Source organism: Symphalangus syndactylus, chromosome 7, assembly GCF_028878055.3.
Source record: "Symphalangus syndactylus isolate Jambi chromosome 7, NHGRI_mSymSyn1-v2.1_pri, whole genome shotgun sequence".
Lineage (NCBI taxonomy): Eukaryota > Metazoa > Chordata > Mammalia > Primates > Hylobatidae > Symphalangus > Symphalangus syndactylus.
The window spans coordinates 64,012,709-64,020,030 of NC_072429.2; the positions used below are offsets into that span (position 1 = coordinate 64,012,709).

Genomic DNA, 7,322 nt, shown 5'->3' on the forward strand with positions numbered 1-7,322 from the left:
ACATTTCTTTTGTCTCCTCCTGTGTTGCATTATTTTGCTTTATTCTTTAATTTTGTGTGCAAACGACATGCCAGTTAAAATGAAAACCATCTCACATGTAGAAAAAAGTCTGGATTTTAAAAACCAATAATGAATAAACCAACTAATAAAATCCTTACTAAATGACACCATCTGATTCAAGTAAAAAGTGACTTAAACACTAGTAATAAAAAAAGGCAAAACACATTTCTTGAAGAGTTCAAAGATAAATGTCTGCTAAGTGTTTTAGCTCAGTTGTTTCAGAATGCTGCTGTATGTTTGATGAGGAATTTGAGGGGAAGATTTCATAGCAGAAGGTGTTCCTGTGGCCTGTATTGACTTAAGTGGTGACCCAGCTGGACTGTGAAACTGTGGGATGCCTATGGACTTGAGCTGCTTGTTAGAGAGGGACTCCCTACTGTTGTTCAGAAATCCTTCCTCATTTCCTCTCTCCCCAAGCTTCCCATCCTCTACTGGCTCAGTTTCTAGCATTTCAGGATCTTCTTTCCTGCTAAAGAACTTGTCCAAGTAACTGGTGTAAGTGTTTTCCTTTTCAACTTGTTCATCCTTCCTTACCTGACAACAAAACTGATTTATGAGAAAACAGTCCTCCCTACCACTCACAAACTGGCTGTCCCAATAAGATTGGTACAAGGCTTCTAATTGAGCCAGATTTGCCATTCCTTTTTCCCATTTTTCTTGGCTTACTGACTTTGGTATCAAACTTTTCAATTCTAGTTGGGACACTGAGCTATTCAAGTCTTTTAATTTATCAACAACATCAGTAGGCTCATGTTGGGAACTAAGTTGAATGGTTCCTGCAATAAAGGAATCAAAGTCAAATCCCTGATTCTTTTCTTTTTCTTTTCCAGCCAGTTGCTTTGATGCTTCCTCTAGTGCTATCTGGGCTTTGACCAATCCATTCCTTTCACATTTTGATTTGCCTTTCTTATCAGATTTTTTCTTTGCTTTGTTCTTTCCAGTTGGAAAGATCTATAATAAGCCTGGGTTCATAGTAATGGTTAACTTCACTCTCTCCAAACTAAGTTATCTAAATATGATGATGACCTCATTTTGTAGTTACAAACATGGCTACACTCCAGATCACAGTATTTGTTTTCATGACAATCTGGCTCACAAGGCTCAGTAGAGTAATTGGTATCAAAAGCAGGATCCTCCAGATACTTTTCCTGATCTCCATTCAAATACTTTCAGGGATCAAATTGTACTTCTTCATCAGAGACATAAGACAGAGATCTTGGATCAAGCTGAACTTAATCAATATCAAAGTTGTTATGTATAGGCCAATCATGCTCTAAAAACTGACAATTATGGTACCTTTCCCAGTTATAAATGTGACTGTGAGTTTCATCCATAAGTAAAACATCATCAACTTTATCTTCAATATGAAAAGGATCACTTGAAATTAGCTCATCCATTGGAAAAGAATATATGCTCATTAGTGGGGGAACCAGCCCCTAATATTTCAATGTAAGTTCTTTTCTATTTTCCCTAAGTGTTGGGTGGTCTGAGAAATAAAGAGAAAGAGTACAAAAGAGAGAAATTTTACAGCTGGGCCTCCAGGGGTAGGTTCCTACCACCTATGGGTAGGTTCTGTGATCCCCCTTGAGCCACAAAACCAGCAAGTTTTCATTAGGGATTTCAAAAGGGGAGGGGGGTATGAACAGTGAGTAAGTCACAAAGATCACATGCTTCAAAGGGCAATAAAAGATCACAAGGGCAGAAAGGCAGAGCAAGATAAGAAGGCCAGGGCAAAATTAGAATTACTGATGAGGCTGCATGTCCCACTGGGCATACATTGTCATTGATAAACATCTTAACAGGAAACAAGGTTCAAGAGCAGACAACCAGTCTGACTAGAATTTGCCAGGCTGGAATTTCCTAATCCTAGCAAGCCTGAGGGCACTGCAGGAGACCAGGGCATATTTCATCCCTTATCTTCAACCACATAAGGCAGACACTCCCAGAGCGGCCGTCCATAGACCTCCCCTGGGAATGCATTCCCTCCCCAGGGTTATTCCTTGCTGGGAAAAGAATTCAGCAATATTTCTCCTATTCGCTTTCTGCAAGAAGAGAAATATGACTCTGTTCTGCCTGGCCCCGCAGACAGTCAGACCTTATGGTTATCTCCCTTGTTCCCTGATAATCACTGTTATCCTGCTCTTTTTTAGGATGCCCAGATTTCATATTGTTCAAACACACATGTTTTACAAACAATTTGTGCATTTAATGCAACCATCACAGGGTCCTGAGGTGACATACATCCTCAGCTTATGAAGATGATGGGATTAAGAGATTAAAGTAAAAACAAGCATAAGAAATTATACGAGTATTGATTGAGGAAGTGATAAATGTCCATGAAATCTTCACCATTTATGTTCAGAGACTGCAGTAAAGACAGGCATAAGAAATTATAAAAGTATTAATTTGGGGAACTAATAAATATCCATGAAATCTTCACAATTTATATTCTTCTGCCACAGCTTCAGCTGGTCCCTCGATTCGGGGTCCCTGACTTCCCGCAACAGCTCATGTAAGGATGGGAGAGCACTTCTGCTGTTAACTGATCCATGGGGCTAAATGTCAAAATTTGTTTCAGGAAACTCAGTGCTTCTCAAGTAATTCCTGGAAGCAGCTGAGTTAAAGTTTTGTGTGGCTGAGTCATGTCTTTTCTAACGTAAACTGGAGTTATGCCGAGAAGCTCCTGATGATCTTTCTCATGTACAACAGGAATAGATTCTAAAATCAGCTGCATCTGTTCAAGTTCATGTGCACCTGCAAAAGGATTTTACCAGTCAGCATTTTGAAAAGATGCAGCCTGCAGCCCACATGTCAACAGCTTTAGTATAATTATTACGAGAAAGTAAATGATGTGGAGATCTGTATCATTTAGTAATCAATCCTTCAGAAAGATGATGCTTATGGAAATAGTGAGGATCCATGATCTGTGCAAGACCAAACTCACCTATCTTCAGCACCAAGTTTTCAGTATTAATGAAAAGAATAGCTGGTTTGAGATCTCTGTGCAGTACGTTTGCAGAGTGAATATACTTGAGCCCCAGTAGCAGCTGATACATGAAAAGCTTGGCATGCTCTTCCAGTAAAGGGCCCCGCTCCAGCACATTAGCCAAGTCTGTCTCCATGTACTCCTGAGCAATGTAAACACTGCTCAGCTCTGTAAGAGAGCCCACATCGTCTGTTAATTGGCTTCCACTGGGACCAAGAATTTCAGACACTTTCACAGTGTTATCATGGTCAAGTCTTCTAATAATTTTGATATCATGTAGAGCATGTTGACACTCTGGGGATCAGTAAGGACAATTTTCTTGATGGCTACTCTTTTGTCACAGTCATTGTCTACAGCAGAAAAAACCAAGCCATTGCCTCCACAACCCAATGGTTTTAAGTCTATATACCTATAACCCAGATCAAAACCATGAATGTTCATGAAACTTTCAAATTTCTCTACCATTTTGAAATCCTTACTCTTGCCTTTTCTTTTCAAAATGTTGAACTTGAGTAAATAAGGAAGAAAACTGGCATCAAAAGGAAAGATCTTTCCAAAAGGGAGACGAAAAATAATTATGGTTCCACAGCAAGATGGTTTCTTGATGTTCACCGCATATGCCAAACAGGCCTATTGAGTTCCCCTTAGACTTAAAGCTCAAAAAGCTCTACTCATATCGAGAATTAAAAAGATTGCAGTACTTATAGTTCAAGAAAGGGGCAGCAACGCTGCAGACATTTAAAGAAACACTCAAGAAACACAAACGGAATGAAATGACATAGTATGCACTCATATTACTGTGCTAAACGATTTAACATTTAACAAACATGTGAATAAATATGCACACAACAGGCTTCTATGAACATTCTCCTCACAGTACAGATACATTCAGTGTTGGACTATCCTGAGCAGTGTTGTTCTAAGGCGCTGGTAGGCACCATTTCCGTTTTGCTTCTTTGTTTCCTTTGTTGCTGTATATTTCAACAGGAAGCCCTGGTGGATGTTGCTTAACAAAAGATGTCTTTTGTTAGTGATCAGGTGGCTCCAGATCAGCACACTCACAATCAAAGCTACTATCCATCTTACTCTGATACAAGGCGACTTCTCCGACTCCTCAAGAGAATGTCGGGCCGGCGGACAGCCCCCAGTGTCGGCTCAGGTCTCCAGGCTCTCACTTTGCCGCAGTCACTGCCGTGTAACTACGATCCAACTCTGGTCTTTTTTAAATGTGTTTTCTTTGGTGGGCAGGGGAGGATTGCATGGGGGTGGAAGTAGACTGTCTGCATCTGTGGGGAGATTTGGTTGATGTTTCCAGAACCAAACTGGGCTAGAAGACTTTATGTTTGTGTTGCAGGTGGAAATTGGAAACCAGGAAATTGCATCAGCTAAATTCGGTAGTGGAATGGCACTGCTCCCATTAGGGAAAGTCTGTCTATGTAGATTTAATCTCACAATCCATCATTAGTCAAGGTGATACTGATGGATCATTTCTATACACTGGTCTTCGCACGTATTGTCTCATGAACACACACAATAACCTTATAAGATTATTTTATGGATACGAATATGGGCTTAGAGATATTAGGAAACTTGTTCAAGGTCAAAGAGCATGGAAAATTCAAGCCCAAGTTGTTCTAAAGGTGGTTGTGTTGGGAAGGAGGGTGGGATGTGCTTTCACTTGAAATACTAACTTTGACTCTAAAGGGCAACAGTTGAATTTAATTGCTCGGAAATCTAAGGATTTCTCTCTGTAAATAATACTAGGGCTCACTTCACTAGTAGAGAGGGAATAAATTATCTACCTTTTAGAGGTGGATGATTAGCCTCAGGGTATTGGGCTGCTCTTTAGCTAATTACTTTGCTGATGTATTAAATGGCTATTGATTCTAAAAGGTGAGCAGTTCATTTCCTACAGACCAATCAGGTCAAACATAATTTCTGTAATAATAATAATTATGAAATATACATTCATGCTAGAAAGGGAGCTTGTCACAAGTGTAATCTGAAGCTGCAGGAGGGCGAAGAAGTACAAGAGGGAAATCATCAACAAGAATGAACTGAACATGAATCCTTAATGCAAACCTAGCTACCCATTAAATAGCAGAGGTAATTGAGCTGTTTAATGGATATTTTAATTTTTACAGGCTATGAGATTGTAGTTTGAAAAATTATCTTTTGAAATAATAATGTGCACATAATTGATATAATGAGTTACCATAGAAATCACCTTCAGTACTATTAACACTGCTAATCATGTTGCCTCACCCTTAATGTGTTTCATAAGTCTAAATGCTTCCTAGCAGCTACATAAATCTATCTTACTTTATAGTTTAAGACTACTCTTTTTTTCTGATTCTTTGATAAATTTAATTCTCTGAAAGACATCCAGCTTATAAATTTAAACAAACATAAAACAAAACTCATATTTTCTGGTAGCAAATATCGGTTTAGAATTCTATTACTTGGGTTCCATTTTTCATATTTTTTTCTGTCACCTTATATCTCTAGAGTCTGCTTGAAGTCATTACTCCATTTGTCCGTGCATTCATCTATCCATCCATGATCCATCATCCATCCATCCATCCATCCATCCATCCATCCATCCATGCATCAACCCATCCATCCATGCATCCATTCATGAGCCACCATCCATCCATCCAACCATCCATCCATGCATCCACCCGTGCATTTATCCTTCTAGCCATCTTTTAACTCATTACATAAATTAAGCACCAATTACATGTAAGGCTTTGTGCTATACAGGCACTCTGGAGCTTATAAAAATAAATTACACAATATGCCTCCTATAATCAAGTTTGTAATCCAGCGAGAAAAACTAGACCCAAATGTACATTGTGTATATAAGAAAGTTTTTGGTAAATACCAGAAGAGTATGCATGTAAAAATGTTATTGGAGAAAGAAATCACTTCTAGATAGAGGCTGATATTTCTTCTTAGATATTTCATATGCAATAGGCAACACAAACTGTACATTTTTCAAACTAAATTCACGAATTCTTCCTTCACCTACCACTACATTTTCCCATCATCTGCATTCCCCTTACTCAGTGGTTTCACTTGCTACCCACTTAAATTAGAAACTAGAAATAATAGAGTCGTCTTTGATTCAGATTTCTACTGTACCTGAATTAATCACCAAATGTCAAATATTTTGCTTTCTAAAATTTTCCTGGATCTATTTCGTTCTCGCCATACTTGGCACAACTATCTTGATAGAAACCTTCATGAGTCTACCCATCAGATTATTGCAATAGTTTATCAACTAGTTTTTCTGCATCTTATCTTGTGCCTTGCAAAATCTCCTTTCACATAACAGCTGGTGTGATATATTTAGACAAAATCTGAAGTCCCTTGATCAAAAGTCTTCAATGGCTTCTGAGAACCAGCAACTTCCCTACTATGTTGTGTACAAAGCCGACCTCGACCTGTCCTCTGTATTTCTCTAGCCTCATCTTCTTACTCAAGAGCTAGGCTTTAGGATCTCTGAACTATGTTTTTTTTTTTCTTTCTATACATTATTTTAGTGCTTCCATGATGATTTAGAGGGACTATCTTCAAATCAGTACAAATATTTCATAATCAATATCTGGCTGTTTTCTAACCAATTGAGTAATTTGTTGCACAATAAGCCACCTCACATCTTTCAGCAAGAAATACATTAAATTTGAATAGTAAATTACAGAATGAATTAGGACAAAATTCAAATTTTCTTTAAATATTTCTTTGAAGGAGGAGACACCACACTTCTACTCAATGAAGAGAAACATTTTTACAGTCCAGAGGTCTTTTGTTTCACTTAAACACTTAATATGCCATGAATCCGTAGGGAATAGCTTCCTCAGCTCAGGTTCCTTCCCACTCGTTCTCACACAGTGCCTGTCTCTGGGTGGAGCAGGCTGGCACTTCAGTTGAACCCAGGTACCTTTCTCTTTGGCTTCTTTCTTTTTCAGATCATGTTCCTTCAGGTGTTTCAGGAAGCTATCTCGGCTCTTAGAGTGCTTAATGTGCTCAATACGCACATTAATTCTCTTGGCAAGAATCTTGCCCTTAACTTGTTTGTTACAACAATGCCAACAGCATGCTGGGCAACACTGCAGACTCTTCGTTTTGCCATTGTAACACTTGTGGGGCATTCTTTTTGAACAGTATCCCTTACCTTGATATCTACAATACCACCTCTCTTACAGATTTGCGTAAACATGGCCAAAGGAACAACTCCACGTTTTTTTTTTTTTGTTGCTGTTGTTTGTTTTTT

At 38.6% G+C, this 7,322-nt stretch overlaps 1 pseudogene; it reads right to left on the minus strand.

Annotated features, from left to right (window-relative positions):
* Positions 1-258: 258 nt before the first annotated feature.
* On the minus strand, positions 259-3,542 carry LOC129486464 (mitogen-activated protein kinase 6-like; annotated as a pseudogene).
* Between the last annotated feature and the right edge of the window lie 3,780 nt (positions 3,543-7,322).